The sequence below is a fragment of the Podarcis cretensis genome (genome assembly GCF_951804945.1).
Source record: "Podarcis cretensis genome assembly, chromosome: 15".
Lineage (NCBI taxonomy): Eukaryota > Metazoa > Chordata > Lepidosauria > Squamata > Lacertidae > Podarcis > Podarcis cretensis.
The window spans coordinates 34,509,468-34,535,240 of record NC_137185.1 but is presented as its reverse complement, the minus strand read 5'-3'; the positions used below and the strand labels follow the sequence as shown (position 1 = coordinate 34,535,240).

The 25,773-nt window shown below is 44.7% G+C and overlaps 1 protein-coding gene across 7 annotated transcripts in view; it reads right to left on the bottom strand.

Annotated features, from left to right (window-relative positions):
* The window catches only part of PKNOX2 (PBX/knotted 1 homeobox 2), a 456,599-nt gene that overhangs the window by 49,231 nt on the left and 381,595 nt on the right, over positions 1-25,773 (bottom strand). The window lies entirely within an intron of this gene.

Below are 25,773 nucleotides of genomic sequence, written 5' to 3'. Positions count from 1 at the left end.
TTCCATCACCACTAAAAACTGGCCATGGTGGCTGGGGAGCTGTAGACAAAAACACCTGGAGGACTCCAGGTTGGAAGAGGCATAGCATGAGAAGAGTCTGCTGGATCAGGCCCATCTTGTCCAGCACCCTGTTCCCACGGTGGCCAACTGGATGCCTGTGGGAAACCAGCAAGCAGGATTTGAACACAGTACCCTTCCCTCCTCTGGTTTCCAGCAACATTTAGAAGCATTGCAGCCTCCATCAAATTATCCAATACTCTTTTAAAGTCATAGTTTAACTTTGCGGTATGTGAAGAAGTCAATTCTTTTATCTCTCCTGAATCTCCCAACCTTGACACTGGTGGCATCACCCCAGGGTTTTCCATACTGCCAGGGATGGGACCTGGGATGTTCAGCATGTGGCCTAACACTCAGAATGTAGGAGGCCTTCCTCATCAACCTTTTTAACAGACGCTGGGGTTTTTAACAGACCTGGGACATTCTGCATGCGAAGCAGGTGCACTCTCACTGAACCATGGCCCTTTCTCTGTTTGAAAACCAGTACCATAGATGCATCACAGCAAGGTCTACATCAGAGGCACTGTAAAACAAAGCCCTGTGTATTCCCAAAGTGCTCTGTTGCAGTTGTATTTCTGCGCAGCTGGAGTTTCCCTGCTGCCTTCCCCTCCTTTTCTTCTTGGCACTGCTCTAAAGGCCAGTCAGGTGTTTGCCCCATGTTCCTCTCAACAGTTAAAAATATACCTCACCAGTTGTCGTGGGAGAGACGGGAGGCAGAGTGCCTGAATGTTCGTGGGCAAGCAGTCACATGCAGACATGTGTGCTAGGAAAAAATATTGGTGCATCTATTTTCTTCCACTCAGGGATTTTAACTTCCAGAGGTCCTGAGGAAGGAAAAGCTTGACCCTGACAACTTCAGCAACTCACAATGGTTAAGCAAGACTTCCCCCACAAATGAAAAATGGTGCACAATCATAAAATTCACACAGAAACATATCATTGTTTACTTCAACTCGCTTGTGGGAACAAGTCAGAGGCTGTGAAAGAAGGAGGTTAACAACAGGAAGATTTAAGGGAACTATTGGAAATGACTATGAAAAGCAGTAGAGATTTGAGATGATCAGAGCCCCCCCCCCAAACTTGAAGCATGGGAAGTCCCAATAAAAAAATTATAATTTGGCAGAATATTTGGATTATTTGATATGTATATGTATAATTTGGAATATTTAATGTGATTTGATTGGATTGTTAAAATGGAAGACTTACCGTATTTTTCGCCCTATAGGACGCACTTTTCCCCCTCCAAAAATGAAGGGGAAATGTGTGTGCGTCCTATGGGGCGAATGCAGGATTTCGCTGAAGCCTGGAGAGTGAGAGGCGTCGGTGCGCACCGACCCCTCTTGTTCTCCAGGCTTCAGGAAGCTATCCCCCCAGCCCCGCAAGCTCCAAGAGCGATGGCGAGGTTGCGTAACCACGCCTTCGCTCCTGGACCCCCAGCCCCGAGGCTAAAAATGAAGCCAGGACAGCTAGCAGGATCCATCCCGCTCGCTGTCATGGCTTCTTTGCTCTTTGGGGCTGGGGGGAAAAAATAATTCCCCCCTTTATTTCCCCCCTCCCCAAAAATAAGTGCGTCCTATGGGCCGGTGCGCCCTATAGAGCGAAAAATACGGTAATATAAATGATTTAATAAAAAAAGAAAAGAAAAAAAGGTGCACAATCAAGGCAGGGGTTTATAAGGGACAGCAAGCAGTAAACAGGGACCACCTCTTCTAAACTGATCTCCGTTTGGTGATATAGCAGCATGCGACTGGAAGGAAAGGAAAGGTTGTTTTAAGGTAAAGGTAAAGGTACCCCTGCCCGTACAGGCCAGTCTTGACAGACTCTGGGGTTGTGCGCCCATCTCACTTAAGAGGCCAGGGGCCAGCGCTGTCCGGAGACACTTCCGGGTCACGTAGCCAGCGTGACATCGCTGCTCTGGCCAGAGCCAGAGCCAGAGCCAGAGCCGCACACGGAAACGCCGTTTACCTTCCCGCTGGTAAGCGGTCCCTATTTATCTACTTGCACCCGGAGGTGCTTTCGAACTGCTAGGTTGGCAGGCGCTGGGACCGAGCAGCGGGAGTGCACCCCGCCGCAGGGATTCGAACCGCCGACCTTTCGATCGGCAAGTCCTAGGCGCTGAGGCTTTAACCCACAGCGCCACCTGCGTCCCTAAGGTTGTTTTAGACAGGGGCAAATCATCCCTCTCTTGCTTCCCACAGGGAGCTGGAATCCAGCTGTGAAGGCTTGTGCAGTCTCTGGTTCCGAAATGGATTCTTTCAGTTTGGTGGAGGAGGGAAGGATGAGTGAGTGCATGGAAGCAATATATCTAATTCCCTAAAAAGGCTTGCTAGTAAAATGTTCAGGACTGGGAAATCCAGGAAGCTACTAGATGACCTTAGACAAGCCTCTCGCTCTCAGGCTATTTGCAGCATGGGAACAATATTTGTCTACCTTACTGGATCGTTGTAAGAATTACAGTCAGATAATGTATGTGGAGTGCTCTGGGCTCCCCAGGGCACTTTATAAATAATATTTATTATATTTATTTCAGACTGAAGATTGTGGCTATGCACTTGTAAACTTGACATGAAATTTCTCCCAGCCCTTCCAAAATGCACACCTTTTCAACAAAATTTATTTAGCCGTTGTGCTTACACGAACCAATATCCTGTATTCATGCATTCACGCAAAATTTCAGACCTGTATTAAAATTCAATCACCTATTTTCTTATGCTACTTTAGATACTGAATGCCAAGCTGTTGTCATTCTTCTGATCCAACACAACAATATACTATATATAGATATAAACATATATAAGCATAGATTATACCAAGTCAGAACCTTTGTCCAGTACTGACTACACTGTCTACAGGAACTGGCTATCCAGGATTTCTTAAAGGAAATACTTCCCAGCCCTATCTGGTGATGCTAGAGATTGGAACCTGGGACCTTCTGCTACTGCCCATCCCTGAAATATGATGCACAAGATGCACCATATGTAGATTTTAAACAACAACAACAACACCCGCCCCACCATGAGGCAGTGCAACTGTGAGAAAAGTATCCATACAAAATACTATCAAGACTTCAATGAGGATGAGAAATTGATACTACAGAATGAACTAATGTGCAGCTACAGTCCTCTGAAATTTAAACTGCAGATTCATTTTTTCATGGAATTCAAGTGCTGAAGATGGAGACTCACAACTGCAAAACGACATTTCCACAACTACGTTTTTACATTTGCCCATCCTAAACCGAGACCTGCAATGTAACATTTGGGTGAAAGTGATGCCCAAATTCAGAGTCCAATGTGAACGCACGTACAGAGTGAATTTAAAATTCTGTGAATGAACACACTAGACAAACATGCTTATTTAAATTTTAATGGAAATCAAACATAACAAGGCTGGAATCCCAGCCTTGAATGCTCTTGTGAAGTCCCAGTGTTTCCTATAGGGAAGGATTAACCCAAGTGTGTTCCTGTGTGAGGAAGAATCAGATGTGTATTGCATATATTACACCCATATTTTGCTTTTTCAATAATGAGTAGGACTTAGAGATTAGTACAATTCCTTTCAGTTATTTGAGTAGGCACCGTTAAGTGATGAATTACCTTTGTGTTATATCCAGAGATTCATTTCCTTTAATTCAGGGATGGGGATCCAGATGTTGCTGACATCCAACTCCCATTAGTCCCAGGTAGCATAACAAATGGTCAAGTCAACCCTGATTCTCCTTGGACAACAGTGTTCTTTTCTTTTAGGTTGTTACCCCTTTCTGTTCAAGTTTTGCTTGCTCTTATCTGTAGCATTTCAAGCTAACATCTGCCCCTTGGGGAATACAGAAGAGGATCTAACCTAAAGATGTCAGGTTCACTTCTCTTTAGATCACGTTTACACAAAGAACTAGAAAGTTAACTTTATTTTAGGCACACCTTACCATTGCTTCAAAATTTTTAAACTTGGTTGCAACACCTCCTAAACCTGAGGCTCTCCCCCACTCCAATGGAAGAGTCAACATTATCGGAACAGGGTACCTGGGCTCATTCAATACACATTGAATGGATGAATAGCTGAGAAAATTCTGCCAGAGTTGGGAGAGGTGAGAGAAGCAACACCTGAAATCATACCTGTCAAGTGTCCCTTATTTGAAGGGACAGTCCCTTATTCCAGCGCCATGTCCCGCTGCTGTCCCTTATTAATGGATGTCCCTTAAATGTCCCTTAAATGATGTCCCTTAAATTTCAAAGGAAGCAGCTCCTCTCCCTCCCTCCCTCCCTCCCTGCCGGCCAGGGAGGAGGGAGGCTCCAACTGTGTTGCTTGGCTGTGTTGCTCACCCAATAAGAAGTCTAAGAACGACTGGGGGGTGGAGCTTGCATGCCTTGTGTGTGGCTAGTTAATGCAAGCTGAGGGGTTTTTTGAATGCTGGACGCCATTTTGTTGCACGTGCTGCTGCAAACTTTGCAGTGCAAAGCCAGGCCGGGCCGGAGCTATCTTAAGTTGAGGCTGCATAGGCCTTGTGGTGCATGTGATTCAGATTCTATTCAGTTGAACCTCTGGTTACAAAGTTGGTTGGACAGTGTTCTCAAAGCTACCAGCATGAGTTTGACCAGACTGCAGGAGGACAGGAAGACTGGAGTGCCTGGAACAGGTGAGGCTGCAGGTCCCTTATTTTGGCTGCTGGTCCCTTATTTTCAAGGCTGCTGGTCCCTTATTTTCAAATCTGTAAGTTGACAGCTATGCCTGAAATCCTTCTTTCCCTTAACAGGGATAGGGAACCTATCACTTCCCAGATGTTGTTGGACAACAGTGTCCTTTATCCCTGACCACTGTCCATGCTGTCTGGGACTGACGAGAGCCCAACAACATCTGGAAGGCCTCAAGTTCTCCATCCCTGTTTTGGAAGTTCTTGCAGCTTCTGATGCTGTGAGAGCCTGTCGACAAGACTTGTGGAGTCACAGGTAGCTAGCTCTCTATTAGAATGTAACTGATGGACAGCCAAAGAAAACAGAATCCTGAGTCAATCAGACCTCCAAGTTCAAGCTGTTTGCATGAGCCGCCTCAATTCATATGATTCCCAACAGATGATAAAACAGCATCCTTTTTTTTTTTTTGTTTTAAATGCCTGTGTAGCTTCCCCAGTGTGGAATTATTAGAGCCCCCTTCTGCTTTTGCAGTTCCTTGGCATGAAGTTTCTGCTCCAGCTGGGGCTGATAAGCTGACTCCTCCATTCCTCGTAGCATCCTAGTGTGAGGCACAATGAGGTCGGGGAATAAGGGAGGGGAACGATGGCAAGAAAGAGAGCCATGATTTTCTCATGCCTGCCAAATGGGAGGCTGTTGTTAGCCAGCGAGAAGTGCAGCCATTCTCAACCAGGCTACTTCTCTGTCTATGTATAGCTTGACTGAGATTTTCCCCAGAAGCAGCAGAAAGGATCTCCTTTTTCTCTACCGTCATCTCGATTGCATCTCTCAAAATACCAAGGAACAGAGCAATCACGACGATGCAAATCACACCAGATATCGTGTCAAAGGTAGGAATGGACCAATCTGTCCATTTGGGTCTCTCACTTTTCCAGTCTGAAGTCCAGTTCTCCACATTTCAACATCAGACTGCAATTTTTTTCAAAAGTCCTCATCGGCCTTTCAGTGCAAATTTCTCCTAACATATACCTGCTTGTATGTAATTCTGCACTATATAGTAAAGCAATTTCCCCTAATGTAACACAACTTGGTGAGCTATTTTCACTCATATATATATATGCATACTTCCCCCTAGTATATGCATTTTTGAGCACGTTACTTGGCTGGAGAAGAACTGCATTGCAAACTTTGGAGACGGGCCCATTTCAAAGGATGACTACTGTGTTTCAGTTTGTCTGTTGTTTTGCAAATTGCAATTTGGGTAGGTTCACCTTTAAATGAAAACCGCATAAAATCTCCCCCCCCCCTGTCTCCGCTTCTAGTCAAAGGTAAGAGAAACAGAGAGCGAGGTGGAGGCAGCACCCGAAATTCCTGGCCCCGATCAGTAATGCAGACTATGCTTAAATGCTTCATTCCAGTGTTGTAGTATTAGATCCTTTGGGACCTAATATCTTGCATGTGACAGAGTAGAGGCAGCCCAATTCTAGCGTCGCAGTGGGGAGACAAGAGCCCCAGCACCCTGGAGCCAGAATTGAGCATGGGGTTTAATATTCATCTTTTTTCTCTCTCCCAGAGACGACTTATTCCTCTCTCTCTCTGTAACACGAATCTGAGTAATTAACAACTTGAGAAAAACATTAGCAAGCTGCCTTCAACAAAGCTGGCAGCAGAGTGGAATTTTTAGCCTGCTGTATCATTTTCCAGTGGGGAGCAACCTCACCATGAGCACAGATGATGACTCTTCTATTTCAAGCTGCTGGGATTAATTCTGAACCATGACGAATTTCACACTCTCACTTGCTCTCTCCCGTTCTCTCTCTCTCTCTCTCTCTCTCTTAGAAAACGCATATTTAATGCCAAGTTGCTGTGGAAAAATCCCTGACCAGAGTTTTCCAGTGTTCCTACCCAACTCCTGCGAGATGCAGCCCTTTTCCGGAGCCCCCTAAATGCAGTTTAGTCGGCGAGTTAAGCCGAAATCGACCCCTTTGGCTTTAAAGGAAAACCCAAGAGCATCGCATTTATGAATAACCTGCACTTTGCTGATTTTGTGCAACCTGTCCCCTTTGCACTGACACTGCTGACACTGACTTCATGCTCCCCCCCCCCACTGCCTTCAGATTAGATGCGCAGGTGGAAAATTAGAGGAAGTACAAAATGTGTCCCTTTTCCCCATGCGCACGGAGACTGCTTTGCTTTTTTTACTTCCATAGGTGTAAAAAGTCAAGAGCAAAACAGCTGCAAAACAGGCTATGTTACACAGCAGAACACTTCCATCTTTTCAGTAATAACAGTAACAACAACAACAACAACAACAATAATATTTTTTTATTTATACCCCGCCCATCTGGCTGGGTTTCCCCAGCCACTCTGGGCAGCTTCCAACAAAATATTAAAAATACACCAAACATTAAAAACTTCCCTAAACAGGGAATATGGGATTCACTTTTAATTTTCTTCACTTCACATGCCCTTTCTGCCTATAACTTTCCTATGCTTCTCTTTCTTTGCCTGAGTTGCAGACTCCATCTCTCTCTTTTAACAAATAGCAATTTCTGAAAAGAAAAGAAAAGAAAAGAAAAGAAAAGAAAAGAAAAGAAAAGACACAGTGAACATGATTATGCCACTGGAGCGACCTGCTTTAGGTTGTGTGTTGGGTGGTAGTACACAATCCAGTTTATTTATCGCAATATTTTCATTCCAGCTTTTAGCTAAGGTAGACCACAAAGTCCCCCATTGGGCTCATCAGTTTTTCTCCAACTCTCCTAATAGTAGAACCAGGGATCCTCCAATGAAGCTAAATTATTGGAGATTCAGGACAGACAAAAGGAAGTTGTTCTTCCCACAACATGGGATTAAACCATGGAATTCACAAACACAGGACTGGAGTGACAGCCATCCACTCAGACAACTCTGAAAGGAGATTCATGGATGACCGTGATGGCTATTATGCTATTTCCAGGATCAGAGGCAGACTGCACCTGAACAGCCAGGGGAAGAGGAGTGGGAAAATTCCTGCTGTCCTAATTCTGGACTTCCCGTATGCATCTGGTTGTCCACTGTGTAACTGGAATACTTGAGCATGGCTACATTCACAGTTTATCCTGTTTTCACAATATTTCCACTGGGACATACAAATCAGGATGAATGCTCAATAACTGTTTTCAGTGCTTTCACTTCTTAAAATCCAAATAATGATATGTGAGAAGTGCATGCTATTGAGCTGAGTTTTCTTAAGATATTTACAAGTGTCCCAGTCAAAATAATTTCCAAATGAAGCTTTGGGTTTCTTGAAATATAACATTTAAACTGCATTAAGAGATTTGAACTTTATCGCAGTTCTCTCCTAAACAAATATTTCAGTTCAATTACCTTTGCGTACTGGACAAACTTTTCAGATATTTGTACAGTATGTCATATTAACATGTTAGTTTTTAATTACTAAACGTAAGCCATATTCCACTTACATCCAAGCTGGACTTTCCCTGCCCCCAAGATGAACTGCCATCAGCTGCTTTGTGGAAAGGATCCTGATGACTTTTAACATGTGAATATTGTTTATTGTATTTTTAAGATTTGTAATTTAGAGCTACCTGTAAACCACCTTAGAAGGATTTGTATCATGAAAAGTCAGGATATAAATAATTGTAATAAAAGTCAAATATATGTCCCTCATCAGATCTCCATTGACTGGCAGAATCCCATCCCTCAAACATTTCCCAACCTGAAATTTGTACAAAACGTGACGAAAACAAAAAGAACCCAAGCAATTCCTCCCAAAGACCCACAGAACAGGCTTACCTGACCATTACCACAGAACCTCCAAATGTCCCTATTTTTCAGGGACAGTCTCAGATTTACAGATAAGCATTTGTTGTTTTGCATTGTACAGTCCTTTGCCTGGGATTTTCCAAACCACTTGTAAACAAAGAAAAGAGTTCTTAGTTCAGTGCCAGAATGTCTCTTTTCGGAAAGGGTTGCTGACACATATTTTTTTCCCTTACAAGAATGTTTGTTGAACTGGTTTTAATATTATTTATTAGATAGCCGTTTTGTGTGGGTCACCACTTTTGCTATATTTTCAAATGTGTATTTATTGTTCGGATTTCAATTGATTCTGATTGCACTTATATGAGATTGTGATGTTAAATTGTTAGAAGCACATAGGCACTAGAAGGGTTGACATCGCAGTATCTAAATAAATAGATTGTAATATAATTTATTGTGGGTGAATTCTTATTTTGTCACCTGTTTATTGGGCCAGCGTATTATATTTATTTATTTGTCTGGAGTACGGATGTGTGCTTTGCACAATAAAGAGAGTGTGATTGTGAGACGACTGTGTAGCTCAAATTGCTGAGCTGCTGGTCTCTTGGGACTGGCACGGTTTCTCATTATTCCAAGCCTTTGCTCAGCACCCATCACTGGGAGTACCTCTGAAAGGTCATGTGGTTTTGAGAGGGAGTAATTAACATTTCCTAACTTTAATGATCAAATGCCCAGTGACCTCTTCAGCGCTGGGATTTTAAATGACAGAAGCAGAGTAAAATCTAGCCAGGAAGCTGAGAAGCAATATATTGCCAGGTGTTCCAAAGCTCTCATTATGAGAAAGTTACAGAGCAACCCATACTACTCAGATGTAAGCCACATTGATCTCAATGGGATTTACTCACACTGCTAAGTCTATACAGGCATTCCCACCCCCCTTATACGTGATCGACTTGTGCTCGACTGCATATACGTGCGCCGCTGGGAAATAATTGAAAAACTCAAACCCAGAAATGGTGTGAGGTTGCTGGAGAGTCCTTGTGGCTCGTAGGGACACCCCAGAGCCCGAAGAGGACATTGGTGGAGACCTGAGGTGCAGCAGGACTTTGTTTACGCTGCTCAGCCTCTCCACCTGACAGCAGATTTGCAGGGTAGCTCAGAAACAGCGGCTGCTTCCCTGAGCATCCCCCAATCTCCAGCCGACCCCAGAGCTTCAATTCTAGTTGTGGATATTTTCCGATAAAGTATTTTTGGTATGGATTGAAGAAAGAGCGGCAGAGAGGGCATTTAAAGGGAGTTTAAAGGTAAAGGTAAAGGGACCCCTGACCATTAGGTCCAGTCGTGTCCGACTCTGGGGTTGCGGCGCTCATCTCGCTTTATTAGCCGAGGGAGCCGGCGTACAGCTTCCGGGTCATGTGGCCAGCATGACTAAGCCGCTTCTGGTGAAATCAGAGCAGCGCACAGAAACGCTGTTTACCTTCCCGCCGGAGCGGTACCTATTTATCTACTTGGACTTTGACGTGCTTTTGAACTGCTAGGTTGGTAGGAGCAGGGACCGAGCAACGGGAGCTCACCCATCGTGGGGATTCACCGCCGACCTTCTGATTGGCAAGTCCTAGGCACTGTGGTTTAACTCACAGCACCACCCATGTCCCAAAGGGAGTTTAGAGGGTGCAATTTCACTTACGTGCATGAGGGCCCAGAATGTAACCCAGGCTTCCTCAACCTCGGCCCTCCAGATGTTTTGAGACAACAATTCCCATCATTCCTGACCACTGGTCCTGCTAGCTAGGGATCATGGGAATTGTAGGCCAAAAACATCTGGAGGGCTGAGGTTGACGAAGCCTGATGTAACCCCTATGTAAGTGGGAAAACTGCAGCCTTGCTTTAAAATTTATTAAGCCAGTCCTGCTGTGCTGGGGCCCTGGACCTCTGCTCTATTGTCCTTCTTTAATGGCACTACTAATTGACTTCCACCCATTAAACTGAAGGTTGGAATAGAGCTGACAGGGGCGTGCAACTGATGTACAGAGTACGCCATACATCATAACACCTTGGCCCATCTGGCTCAGGATTATCTAATCGTACTGGCAGTAGCTCTCTGGGGTTTTAGGCAGGGAACATACCCAGCCTGAACTGGAGATGCTGGGGATTGAACCTGGGGCTTGGTGCATGCAAAGCAGATGCTCTACCATTGAACCATGGTCCTTCCGTATGTATGAGCAGACCTTCAAATGAATCTTTAAACCTGAAGTATACCTGAATGAGCATCTCCACCCCCGTCATTCAGCCTGGACACTGAGGTCCAGCTCCAAGGGCCTTCTGGTGGTTCCCTCACTGCAAGAAGTGAAGTTACAGGGAACTGGGCAGAGGGCCTTCTCGGTAGTGGTGCCCTCCCATCAGATGTCAAGGAAACAGACAACTATCTGACTTTTAGAAGACATCTGAAGGCAGCCCTGTTTAGGGAAGTTTTTAATGTGTGATGTTTTATCGTGTTTTTAATATCCTGTTGGGAGCCACCCAAAGTGGCTGGTGAAACCCAGCCAGATGGGCGGGGAAATAAATAAATAAATAAATAAATAAATAAATAAATAAATAAGATAATAGTCTGTCCATTTATACATCCAATGAACAGTCTGGCAATAAGGAAGAAATCCTTCCAAAAGAAGAACAGTGCTGTAGTGTAATGATGAAAGCATCAGTATATGTATATCGTGCTCCTCACCCAGGGCTCCAATTAAGCCCCTTGTATAGTTGAGACTATGCAGACTGCTTCCTTGTGGCATTAGACAAGACTAGAGTGCAGCGCACTTGGACTCATGGCTAATCCAGCCCTGCGCTTTAGACATACAGACAAAATGCCTATTTATATGATGATGAAAGCTGATATTGCTAAGCAGGGGGAAAACACCTCCTACATTTCTGTAGGGACAGTAGCATCAAATATTACAGAATGGATGAAAACATCACAGGGTGGCTCAACATATAAATCCAAGGTATTTATAGAACGGTCCTGCTGCTCCAGCACAATCATTTCCATGTAAGCCAAGAATCTTTAGCTGTGCTAAGAAGCTAAAATTCCTCCCATCATACATAGGGAGAAACAAAAATTCACCTTGACACTATCCTAAATTCTATGCATTGATCACAGATACCTAGCTGGTGCAAATTGCTCCTTATGAACTTTTAATGTTCTATTAGGCTAGATTAACTCTTTCATTTTATTTATTTGAGGCTCTGCTAGTCCCCTCTTCATTAAATCCAATCCAAGGGTGGGGCATAACATAACTCACAAAACATAATAAAACCTCATTATCTATAAAATGAATATGACCTTTAAAGAACAACAGCAGCACGTTCAGCAAGGGCAGGGCTCATCTCCAACAATAACCATTTAGCTGAAAGCCTCAGTGAGTGAATAAATATGTTTATAACTGGTGCCAACAATTCCACCAGGGTCTTCATATCTCCTCCTTCTCCCCATCATCTGTGCCCTGAGTTTCAAACACAGCAGTTGCTGGACTAAACTAAACTGGCTTTTAAACTCAATAGGTATTCTGGGTTGCAATCCATCTTCATTAAAAGCAGTGGGGTTTATTGCCTTCACTGGGCTAGCAAATATAATAGTCAGTGGTACTGTTAAATCCACCAGCATCTTTGTGCAAACTTCCGGTAGTCTTTCTGGCTTGAATTTGCATGGACTGTCCAGGTATTTATTCGTTCCTTCCTTATTCCTCCCTGCTGACTTTATAAAGCATGGATGGGGAACCAGTGGCCCTCCAAAAGTTTCTGGATTCCATCTCTCAACAACTCCACAGCCAGCATGGCCAGTGAGGTCAAGGGATGATGGGAAATGTAGTCCAGGAAATCTGGAAGGCCACAGGTTAGCACCCAGCTAGTCAAAGGATAATTTCTGTCAATACCTAGGAAACCCAAGTGAAGTCAACTCACTGGGGCATTAGTATTACAGACTATGATAGTTTCACTAGTTTCTGCCCTTCCCAAAAGAAATGTTGGAGAAATGTTGGAAAAGAAAGAAATGGAGAAATATATCATGGGGGAAAAAATTGTGGACATCAGAAGTGTAGTTTGTAACAATCTTAAGAGCGAATTGGAGAAGATGCTTCTCTTAACCATACCTGATGCACACAGTTCATAGGAGTTCACCAACTACTATCAGCAAGGCCCTTTCCCTTGGACTGGGAGTGGAGGCCCTGCATCTGGTGTTGAGCCAAAATAAATAAATAAAAACAATTTGCATGGTAATAATAACAGAAGCCATGATTTGGATTAAACTCAGAACTAAGCATAATCTATAAAAGAGTTACTAGCTTTTTTGTCCGGAGGGACTCTTGGGTCATTAAAAAAACTATAGGGCAAGCTAAACATTCAGCAGGTAAAACATTTCTCCTGGTCTTGAGATGAATGGTAAAGGGAAAGCTTCAGCTGCTAAATTTCTTCTTGTCATGCAGCTGTTAAAAGCACAAGGGCAATAAGTAGATACACAGTGCATTGTTCACTTAAACTGGCGAATGTAGTGAAAAACTGAACTTCTTGCTTAGGAAAATGAAGTCCTCTTCTGGTGGGCTAGACTGAGCCCTGATAGGACTATGATAGGTTATCCACCCTCATTAGGACCAGAGGCTAATAGGAGTTGCAAATGACTGCTCTTTTTTTTTTATAAAAAAATGTATTTTTATTAAAGATTTTCTTGGTTTACAAAAGTATGTGCAATGTCTGAGTGCTCACTGGAAGGACAGATTGTGAAGCTGAGGCTCCAGTACTTTGGCCACCTCATGAGAAGAGAAGACTCCCTGGAGAAGACCCTGATGTTGGGAAAGATGGAGGGCACAAGGAGAAGGGGGTGACAGAGGACGAGATGGTTGGATAGTGTTTTCGAGGTTACCAGCATGAGTCTGACCAAGCTGCGGGGGGCAGTGGAGGACAGGAGTGCCTGGCGTTCTCTGGTCCATGGGGTCACGAAGAGTCAGACATGACTAAACGACTAAACAACAACAACATGTGCAATGTCTCTCTCTTTTCCCCCAAGTTCAGATCAGTTTTTACAGATCAGTTTCATTTGTTGAGACATTAGGAAGAAGGGGGGGGGGAGGTGTGTGGAGGTGGGGTCAGGTGGGGCTGTTTCTATTATACTTAATATATGTGGGGTTTTGTGTCAGTGTTGCTTCTGCAGGTTCTCTGCTATTCACTTGTGTTCCTTTGGTGGTGAGAGAGGTTGGGGTTGGCCTAGTGTGTGGTTGTTCGTTTGTGATTGGCTGTGGTGGTCTTTGTTTTCATGTGTGAGTGGGGTGGGTGGGTGTTTTGGATCAGGTTAGCCATATTGATTTGTATGCTGTTGGTGGATTTTTGTCATTGTCTTGTTGTGCTGTGTATGTAATAAAGGGGAGCCATACCGGGGTGAAGGCATCTTCTTCTGTTTGTCCCCATGTCAGTTTCAGTTTATTCGTTAATTTTTCTAGTAAGGCTGTTTCCCATACTATTTGGTACCATTGGTCCATGCTTACTCCTGATAGGTCTCTCCAGTGTCTGGTTATGGCGTTTCTGGCTGCTGAAAGTAGGTGGGTTATGAGTTCTTTGCGGTGTAAATGGGCATTATTGTTTTGGCGAATGACTGCTCTGTGTCTTTGGCCGACATTACCCCAATAATGATCGCTTTACAGAAAGGCAAGCATGAACACTCTTGGAAAGCAATGCCACACGATGTTTTGGGAATCTTTTCCGACATGTGCAGGGGCCCTGCTGTGTGAGGAAATAGCACTTGACAAGTTGTTCCCTTGGCTCATGTTGCAGCTTTGGAGTGGCAGCATATGTTTATAAGGCTTAAGGTAATGTGAGAAAGCCTATTTGGACCTTGAACATCTGTCCCAGGAATCCAAAATTCTGATGCATCTTTTAGGAAGTGCAGGAATTGTAACCTTGGTGGTGGAGGTGATGGGTGGGGCAGCAGTTGTACATACAGTCATACCTCAGGTTGAAGTAGCTTCAAGTTAAGTATTTTCAGGTTGCGCTCTGTGGTGACCCGGAAGTAACGGAGTGCGTTATGATGTCACACACGGAAGCGGCGAAACGCAACCCACGCACTCGCAGACACACAGTCACATCTTATGTTTACTTCAGGATGCAAACAGGGCTCCAGAACGGATCCCGTTCGTATCCGGAGGTACCACTGTATTAGATTGGATGGAATCAAAATGAACAGACCCAATACTAACCTATGTCCATTAACTGCGGTAGGTATACTGTGAGTAGAACTTAGCTGGATACAACATTATAATTTTAAAATAGAACTACAATGCATCTCACAACAGTACAGTGGTGCCTCGCAAGACGAAATTAATCCGTTCCGTGAGGCTCTTCGTATAGCGGTTTTTTCGTCTTGCGAAGCAAGCCCATTGACAGCTTAGCGGATTAGCGCTATTAGCGGTTTAGTGGCTTTTAGCGATCAGCTGTTAAGCGGCTTATCAGCGGATCAGCTGATAAGCGGCTTAGCGGCTTAGGAAAAGGGGGGGAAAAGGGAAAAAACCCCGCAGGAACTTGCAAGACATTTTCGTCTTGCGAAGCAAGCCCATAGGGAAATTCGTTTTGCGAAGCGCCTCCAAAACGGAAAACCCTTTCGTCTAGCGGGTTTTCCGTCTTGCGAGGCGTTCGTCTTGCGGGGCACCACTGTAACGGACATGACCAGGGGAAGGGTGTGGCAGCTCAGACTCCTGCTGAGTAGCTCATTACTAACAGCCCCTCCTGCTCTCCCTTCTTAAAGGTAATGGTAAAGGGACACCTGAGAATTAGGTCCAGTCGTGGCCGACTCTGGGGTTGCGGCGCTCATCTCGCTTTATTGGCCGAGGGAGCCGGCGTACAGATTCTGGGTCTTGTGGCCAGCATGACTAAGCCGCTTTCTGGCGAACCAGAGCAGCACACGGAAACGCCGTTTACCTTACCGCCAGAGCGGTACCTATTTATCTACTTGCACCTTGATGTGCTTTCGAACTGCTAGGTTGGCAGGAGTAGGGACCGAGCAACGGGAGCTCACCCCGTCGTGGGGATTCGAACCGCCGACCTTCTGATCGGCAAGTCCTAGGCTCTGTGGTTTAACCCACAGTGCCACCCGTGTCCCTTTGCTCTCCCTTCTTAGGCTGCTTTATCTCTAAAGCAGTATTGGGGAAGACAGCCTATCAAACAGAGAACTGTCCTCTGCAAAGTAGGACACAGGGCTACCCCAATCTCAGCTTGGGTTGCTGAGTTTACAGTCCTGTTTTGCCTGCCTCCATTAAACGCCATGCAGAGAAGATGCTCCATTGCTTGTTCCTTGATTAGATGGAGGCTGATGCCCCCTCAAACTCCAACAACACATCACCTTTGCATAAGTCGATGCTTTTAAAACTAATTTTAACGGAAACGCGTGAACTTCTCCCCCAGCAGATAGTGGAATGTGTATCCTAGCAGCCTTGAAAGGGAAGGAGAGCCAAACCATTTCTTGATGGTGGAATTCCTTGTAAAAATGTCAGGTTGAGGAAAAAGGGAGCGGGGATGAGGGGGGGCGTTGTTCAGCGCCTCTCCAAGGACCCGATTATTTCCAAAGACTTGTGCTAATTTTCTGATATGATCCTCACATCTTTGTGAGGCGCTAAATCCTCATTACTTTTCCTGACCGATGCATTCTAATTAGATCAACACTTAAAAAAAAATTCACAATAGCCACAGGACGGCTTTCCATCTCATTAACTCCTCACATATTATTTTCATGAAAATTACTGATAAAAATGTGCATCTCCATTTGCTGGGACTTGGAGCCTTGTCAGCTCATATCTAACATCTCTCTCATCGCCCTGGATGCGAGGCGTTGCCATGGCGACTCGCAATAATAGAAACTAATAAATTACAAACGAGATGCTCGTTGAGCAATTATTGTTCTCCTTTATGCAAGTTTCTTGCTAATTTTGATCATAAGGGAAACTACAATAAAGCAGTGAAGGAATATTAAGTCCATTCCTAGAGAATATTTGAAAACACAGACAGGCTGCGGTGGTGGGGTATTTTTTCTTGTTTTGTTTTTAGATCAATGATTAAGTGATTTAGATATTTCAGTATATCTAAATGGGAAATAAACTTTTTAAAAAATCTCATCACCTCTCCTTTTTCTCTTGCCAGAAACACTTTGGCATTTGGACACCGTTGCCTTCATGCCGTATGGATTTGTGCTGCCGAGAAAGATGGATTTTAGATTATCACCTTAGATGCCCTAAGCTCCATCAAGCATCTCTGAAATAATACTCCACGGACAGACATCATCACCTGGCAAAGGCAAATGAGTGTTTGTGTCACGCTCTGTGCTAAGGCCAGGCAGAACTCAGGCTGGGTACCAGGCAGGTTGAGGCAATGCTAGGTGTAGGATAGATCAGGCTGAATTCAGGGTACCAGGTTGCGCTCTCAAACCACAAAGCTGCTTTGCTCTCCAGCAGGGAACACACTGAGCCTCAGACCTATATAGCAGCACCACAGCTGCCTCTTGTTTGAGAGATGCACCTGAACTTATAGATGTTGCTTTGATTAAAGGGGCTGTAGCGAACACACAGGGTCCCCGGACGTTTCACCGCCTATTGATCCCTGTGCCACCACTTTATTTCTTGCTGCCACCACCCAGGCCCTACCTGGTACAAGTCAGGGTTAAATTGGAACATAAACTTCTGTTTATTTATTGCAGCTTAACAAGCGTGTGGTTTCATAAACGGTATTGGCCCATTACAATCATGGGGTGCCTATCCAGACCTATAACTTCCACTACTTGCTCTCACTCACTAAACCACCACTCAGATATTTACTTGTCTTCCCAGCCCCTAACTGATCCTGACTCAGCCTATTTCGCTACACTAACTCAACCTCCCCACAGACTCTATCCCAATTCACTCCCACTCCAACCAACCACCCAACTCCCAACGAACTTCTCCCTTCGCCCCTCCCAGAGCTGGTTTTATAGTCCCTCTGACTCCACCCCCTGGATTCTGATTGGGTAACTTGTTTAACTATTTCACCTCCAGCACTCTCATATGTTCAAGTCACAGGGGCCCATCCCTCTTCATTAGTCTCTTACTGATACTGAGCAGGGGGAGTCTCTGGTCGAACAGCGTCCTGCATGGAGCCTTCCGAGACTGAGGATGGAAGTCCCACATCCTCTGGCTTGGGCTGGGGGGCAGTGGGGACACAGGGTCCTCAGGTAAGTAATGCTTCTGAGTTGCGACTTGCTTGCCCCGCCCCTTCTGTTTTGGAGTCTTCTTCACCTGAAGAGGCCTCCGACAACTGGTCCTAGACAGTTTGGCCCATATAACTAGAAGGCTTAGAGCAGCGGTTCTCAACCTCTAGGTCCCCAGATGTTGTTGGACTACAGCTCCCATCATCCCAGAGCTCTGGCCTTGCTAGCTAGGGGTGATGGTAGTTGTAGTTCAACAACATCTGGGGACCCACAGGTTGAGAACCGCTGGCTTAGAGCGTGGGTATGCAAACTAAGGCACAGGGGCCGGATATGGCCCAATCGCCTTCTAAATCCAGCCCATGAACGGTCTGGGATTCAGCGTGTTTTTACATGAGTAGAATGTGTCCTTTTTTAAAAAATGCATCTCTGGGTTATTTGTGGGGCATAGGAATTCGTTCAGCCCCCCCCACACAATATAGTCTGCCCCCACACAAGGTCTGATGGACAGTGGACCGGCCCCCTGCTGAAAAAGTATGCTGACCCCTGGCTTAGAGCCAGTGCTGGATTTATGTATAAGCTAAGCAAGCTTGGGGCCCCCCAAAAAATTAAAGGAAAAATACACCTGAATGTACATTTCCAAAATATAAGATAAAAAAAGAATAAAATAAAACCTATATACAGCAATAGTGTTTTGTGTTGTGTAGGCTTCTATTTGTTATGTGTAAATGGCTTTAGATACCAACTAGGTCCATAAATTACCATATAGCATATATTCAACACAAAAACAATGACAATTTGTTGTTGACAAAGGGCAGCTGGACATATGAAGGGCCCCATTACCTTCAGTAGCTTAGGGTCTCATCAAACCTGAATCCGGCCCTGCTTAGAGCCAAACTAATCAATGACATTTGTCACATAATTTGCCATTGCGTCCCTTTAAAAAAATCTGGTACACCGACTGGGGCTCGGGAGGTAGAACTGTAGAGTTGGAAGGGACCAAGATGGCCATCTAGTCCAACCCTCTGCTGTGCGGGAATCTTTGGGCCCAACATGGCACTCAAATCCATGAGCCGACCCTGAGATTAAGAGTCTCATGCTGTACTGTGTGGAGCTTTAACCTACCACGACCCCAAGTAATCACACCAAAGAGGAGCCTCAGTGCCCATGTACAGCTCTGGAATGTAGATTAGAGGGTTTTATCCCTCCTCCCAAAACACCCATTTTTATTCTGCTCCAAATCCAAGGAGTTCAGGGCAGAGCATGTAGATGTCTTCCACCCTGTTTCCTCCTGGTTTTAGCCTCACAACCTGTAAGGAAGGCCAGGTTGATTCTGAGAGAGCATGACTTTCCTAAGATTTTGATGAAGTGAAAAATTTAACCTGAGTTTGCCTGGTCCTGGTCAAACGCTCTATCTACCTCAAACTCAACCTGATAAAATACATATGTTGAAAATGATTTAACCGACATGTATTTACTTGCAACACCACTTAACACATTTTTGCTTCTGTCCATCAGGTTTTTACAAAGAAGGAAAATAAGGCAGCAAATGGTGCCATTGGTGCCCTATTCAGAATCTATATTTTCAAGTTTGTGGCTCACTTCCTTGCCATATCCTCCCAAAGCTATTTATTTGGTGCTGCTCTTACACTCTATACAGCAAGTTTGGGCAGATCCCAGTGCTGGAGCGAGGGGTTGACCCATCTTATGGGTCTGGCATTGGGACTGGACTACATAAGTGCTTCAGTTTGCAGAATTTTCTCTTGGGGAGAAATGAGCGATACTGTACTTTGGGATAGCTACATTTACAAATGGGACTCGATAGATAGATTGCTGGATGTAAGCAAGAAGGAAAAACAATGGGATATTCATGAATTGCTACTACATGTTCTTTAAAAAGTATATTCATCTCTCCAAGCTGTTTTCTCGCTGTGCTGTATTTTTTTTCCAAGAGGAACGTCAGGGGTAGAAAGGAAAGTTTGTTGTGTGTTTTTTTCTGCTCCTGAAGTAGTTTTTTTCCTTGCCAGTAACACGTAACAGAGATTTATTCGTATCTCCAGGGCTGAGGAATGAAACGCTGAAAAGCAAATTTTCTGCTTTGGAATGCACAGGTATGTTTAGATTTTTTTATTTTTATTTTTTCAAAAACCTCAGGAAAATGAAGCGCTTTTTTTTTTTTTTTACTGCAGTAAGACTTTTCTTTTCTTGAAAAAGATTTTAAAAAGCAGCTTTGTTTTTGCCAAGTGTGGGAGAAAGTAGCTTTATGCTGCGATCTTACACATAATAGTCTAGGAGTACACCCACTGCAGCAGCAAATATAAGAATAAAATAAAAAAGGACGGCAACTTTACAGCTTGCTCCTATGCATGTTTACTTAGAAGTAAGACCCGCTGTGCACATATGGGCTTACTCCCATGTAAGTGTGCACAGGTTTGCAGCCTGGGTTTTTGAATTTCCGAAATGTTGCCTCAACATGCTCCCTCACATGCCACACACATGCACTTTGGCAATCTTGCGTTAAAATGCACAAGCAAGGTGCAAATGTGCCACCAACCACCCTATGTATTTGGGAGAAGCTTTGTTTGCACACCTTTTGCACAGACTTCATAGTGTCTGTTTCCTCAGCCACAATACTTCTAAATTACGATAATGGCATTGCGTCAATGTGAAGTGGGAGGAACAAATACCTTTTCCCCCCTGTGTTCTTCGCTATTTCTCTCAACAACCTGTTTAGAAGGAGGGGGCTTAACTGGAGAATGGGCAATAGAAAGGACAGGAAAATTTTGAGCAAGGGTCCTGAATAATAATAATAATAATTTATTTATTATTTATACCCCGCCCATCTGGCTGAATTTCCTCAGCCACTCTGGGCAGCTCCCAATCGAGTGTTAAAAACAATACAGCATGAAATATTAAAAACTTCCCTAAACAGGGCTGCCTTCAGATGTCTTTTAAAAATAGGATAGCTGCTTATTTCCTTGACATCTGAAGGGCAGGCGCCACTACCGAGAAGGCCCTCTGCCTGGTTCCCTGTAACCTCACTTCTCACAGTGAGGGAACTGCCAGAAGGCCCTCAGCGCTGGATCTCAGTGTCGGGGCTGACCGATGGGGGTAGAGACGTTCCTTCAGGTATACAAGGCCATTTAGGGCTTTAAAGGTCAGCACCAACACTTTGAATTGTGCTCAGAAACTTACTGGGAGCCAATGCAGATATCTCAGGACCGGTGTTATATGGTCCCGGCAACCACTCCCAGTCACCAGTCTAGCTGGCGCATTCTGGATTAATTGCAGTTTCAGGGTCACCTTCAAAGGTAGCCCCATGTAGAGAACATTGCAGTAGTCCAAGCAGGAGATATCTAGAGCATGCACCACTCTGGCGAGACAGTTCACAGTTGAATTCATATTGCTGATGGACTTTGTCATCATGGACATTCAAAATGTCATAGCTCTTGGCAGAAGGTCCCAGGTTCAATCCAGAAGGGGGTGGGAGTGTCCCCTGCCTGAAACCCTAGACAGCAACTGCCAATCAGTGTAGACAATATTGAGCTAGGTGGACCATTAGGCTGAATTGGTATAAGGCAGCTTCCAATGACCTGCTATGTTCCTAAGACCTGATGTAGTGCAGGGCCCAAGAAACTATCATATTTGTCTGGATCTCACTTCTACCATGACCTACTATAATCTCCTCAGTCAACTACAGTGGTGCCTCGCAAGACGAAATTAATCCGTTCCGCGAGTCTCTTCGTCTTGCGGTTTTTTCATCTTGCGAAGCACGGCTATTAACGGCTTAGCGGCTTAGCGGCTATTAGCTGCTTAGCGGCTTTAAGAAAAAGGAAACAAACTCGCAAGAACTCGCAAGACATTTCGCAAGAACTCGCAAGCCCATAGGGAAATTCGTCTTGCGAAGCATCTCAAAAAATGGAAAACTCTTTCGTCTAGCGAGTTTTTCATCTTGCGAGGCATTCGTCTTACGGGACACCACTGTATGCAGTACAGTGGTACCTCAGGTTACATACGCTTCAAGTTACATATGCTTCAGGTTACAGACTTCGCTAACCCAGAAATATTACCTCAGGTTAAGAATTTTGCTTCAGGATGAGAACAGAAAGCTCCAGTGCGGCGGCAGCGGGAGGTCCCATTAGCTAAAGTGGTGCTTCAGGTTAAGAACAGTTTCAGGCTATGAACAGACCTCCAGAACGAATTAAGTACTTAACCCGAGGTACCACTGTATATGCAAAATGGGGATATTGACATTGACCAATCTTGCAGGGCTATTGTGCACATCAGAACCTGACATCCGAAGTGCTTTGAAACCTGAAAGTGTTGTCTTTCTATTACTAGTCAGGGGTTGGACTCAAGAGGGCGAGATGGAGGAGGTGGAGTGGTAGAGATCACCCCCCCCTTTCTCCAGATCTGTAGGAGAAGAGGGAGACAGCCTTGATTTACAGCAGGGCTTTGAGGAAAGTCACAGCTCAGAGAGAGAGAGAGAAAAACAGAAAAGTTGTGAAGTGTTAGAAGAAGGGGTGGGGACTGCAGCAGGACAGCCAGATGACACGTTGTCACTGGAAAGTATTTTTGATCCCCCTTCTCCCAGGACACGACGTTCACTAAGAATACAGGAACAAAGGACTGAAAGACATTTGAGGGACCATGAGTGGCCACCATAAGGGAAGATGCTGTTGCTGGGAAGGAGGCAGAGGAGCCCAGTTTGGAGCAACGCCATTGTTAAGGCTTGTTGCTTTCTTTCGTCTCTCACTATTAGGATTGAAGAAAACCCATTAAAAAAGGACTCTACCTTGTTTTCTCTGCTCTTGCTGCAACCGGGGGAGGAATAGCTTTCCCAAAGCTTTGACATTACTACTACTCTTGCTCTTCCTATTCCAACTGCCCTGGCCTCTTTCAGGAGAATATAAATGCAATGTTGCTGTTGCTGTTTAGTGCATCTTTCAGAGAAGGATCCGTCAGTGATTGGCCTACAATTCTATGATTCTTAGAGTTGGCCTACAATTCTCAGAGTTGGCCTACAATTCTATGATTCTTAGAGAAGCAGCAATACCACATTGCAGCAAGCACAGCACCCTTCCAGCAGGCTGTGTGATTGCTCTCCATGACTGGCCAAAGCTGGAGACTGGATCTCATTAGAACCTATGGAATTTCATGGAGGAGAAGTGTGTTTACAGGCTCTGATACAAATCAACTGGGCTGATGTGTGCAAAGGAACTCGCACATAGGGATGCATGAACCTGTCAATTTGGGGTCTCTCAGTTTCTCATCTTACCAATCTTAGATGTTCACATTTCTACGCACTGACACACACATATATATCTCCTCGTGAAAATCTGCTAGCATTTTAGCGCAAATTTCTCCTAATAATCTTATTTTTGTATGAATTTTCATCGTATATACACAGTTTGCAAACTATTTTCTCCTAGCATATTGCATTTTATGTTAATTTTAATACCATATGCAATGTAATGCACACATTATCCCAGTAAATGCATTTTGTACACACTGCTTGGCTGGAGAACTGCATTGCAAAATTCAGAGGTTTGAATTTTGAAGGCTGGCTGCATTCCGGTTCACATATTGTTTCTGAATTTTTATGGAAATAATGTAATTTCTCCCCCACCCCTATGTACATGCCTTAAAAAAACCAAAACAAAACATAAGACACTTTTTAAAGGTGAGCATATACGGTAGGATTTTGCAAAGACGCACCAAAGCCTATGCAAAGGGCATTTGAGTGTGGTTTTTTGTGCAGCAGAAGAGGTTGCGGTTCAAAGAAACACAAGCCTAAGATTGAAACTCTGTATTTACCTTGGAACACAATGAAACACAATAGGACTTAGCACTGGGTAAACATGTACAGAATTGCACTGTGAACCCTGTTGACCAAATATGATAGTCTTTGCACCCCCAACATTTGTAAACAGATGTCACTGCAAATTGCATTGTGCATGTCCCTATGCTGATATATTTGGACACATATAAATAGCACCCCTTACGTTTTCTAGTAAGGGAGAGGCCAAATTCCTAGAGCATGCAACCCTCAGGCTAATTTCAAAGACTCTGCAGACCTCTGGTAATAGCAATGTTTCCCTCCCCAGCTATGTGCGGAGGAAGGGGAAAGAGGGAAGGGGGTGTCAGAAAGAGAAAGAGAGGGGAGTTGGCAGAAAGAAAGAGAGAGAAATTCCCCCAGCCACTTTGGACACTGTCACAAATTGCCACTGCTCTACTTACTGCTGGCTAGGGGTGTTAGGAGGCAACACTTATCATCCAGAGATCATTGCAGTCAGCGCTGTTTCAGTTCTGCTGCAGTTTGGCTTCTGTCAAAGTCTACGTCATTTGCCTCACTATCCGCTATAACCAAACTAATATAATAAATAATGTGATTGATTTCAATAAATGTAAATGGAAGGGAAGCGTCAAAAACAATGCAGAAAATAAAATAATTATATGTGTAGTCTTTGAGGACTATAATAACCCAACTACAGAGAACACGGTGAATATTTGCTTGTGCAATATGCCTTCTTGACCTCAGACAAATGTGCAAATGGTGTCAATTTCAGCTCCCACGTCCAATGGAAATGCAAGGCAATTCTTCAAAATCTCTACTGCTGGCATGTAAAGGTAAAGGTAAAGGGGCCCCTGACCATTAGGTCCAGTCGTGACCGACTCTGGGGTTGCGGCACTCATCTCGCTTTATTGGCCGAGGGAGCCGGCGTACAGCTTCCAGGTCATGTGGCCAGCATGACTAAGCCGCTTCTGGCAAACCAGAGCAGCGCACGGAAATGCTGTTTACCTTCCCGCCAGAGTGGTACCTATTTATCTACTTGCACTTTGATGTGCTTTCGAACTGCTAGGTTGGCAGGAGCAGGGACCGAGCAATGGGAGCTCACCCTGTCACGGGGATTCAAACCGCCGACCTTCTGATCAGCAAGTACTAGGCTCTGTGGTTTAACCCACAGCGCCACCCGCGTTACCCCAAGAGAATGTGGTCCTCCTTGCCGGGGTGAGGGGGTGGGTGGGGAGGGAATACTACTTCTGGTATAGAAGGAAGAGCCCCAAAATTATAATGCAAAAATAATGATAGACATTCAATAGTGCTCCTCTTTAGGACTGAATACAAGGACAGGTAACTGCATATCCACCAGATCATTCAAATTAAGCTACTGCATTTCTGGGAGTGATGATTTGAATTAAAAAGGGCTGTTTCCCACATTACATGCCTCATTAACCATACTTGTAAGCAAGTCAGAAATAAGGCAGCACTCATGGGTAGACTTATAAAAGCATCGGAGTAAACGGTACTCAGGAGCAGAGAGGTGAGTTCGAGCTTTCATAATGAGAACATTCAGGTGATACCTAGAATATCAGGATTATAGCTAATATTTGTGGAGGGACCATCAGAGCAAGTGCTTCAGTTGCAGAAGGCCCTGGGTTCAAGCTTCTGTTGTTGTTCTTTGAAAGCATCAGATAGCAGCTGGTGGGAAAGACTTCAGGTATGATCTGACCTGATATAAATTAATTCCCATGTTCAGCTAAAATTCTGCTAAAAGTGCTGCAGTACAGATTATTATGCTGGGACGCAGGTGGTGCTGTGGGTTAAACCACAGAGCCTAGGACTTGCCGATCATAAGGTTGGCGGTTTGAATCCCGGCGACGGGGTGAGCTCCCGTTGCTCGGTCCCTGCTCCTGCCAACCTAGCAGTTCGAAAGCACATGAAAGTGCAAGTAGATAAATAGGTACCGCTCCGGCGGGAAGGTAAACAGCGTTTCTGTGCGCTGCTCTGGTTTGGCAGAAGTGGCTTAGTCATGCTGGCCACATGACCTGGAAGCTGTACGCCGGCTCCCTCGGCCAGTAAAACGAGATCAACCTGGGAAGGTAGCCTATTTAGGAGAAGGAAACTCTGATTCTAAACCTCCTCTGCCTTGGGGCTATACTGATTCCCGAGAAAGAGTTTGGGAGTAAACCCCTAGGAAAAAACCATATCTGCTGCCTTGCAGGACATATTCGGGAGAAAAGGCTAAGGAGCAAACCCTACACAAATCCAGACTGGAGTCCCTAAGGCAGTTGGATGGTGTCTTGTACACCTCCTTCTGGCAACTCCTGCAGCCAAGCCGG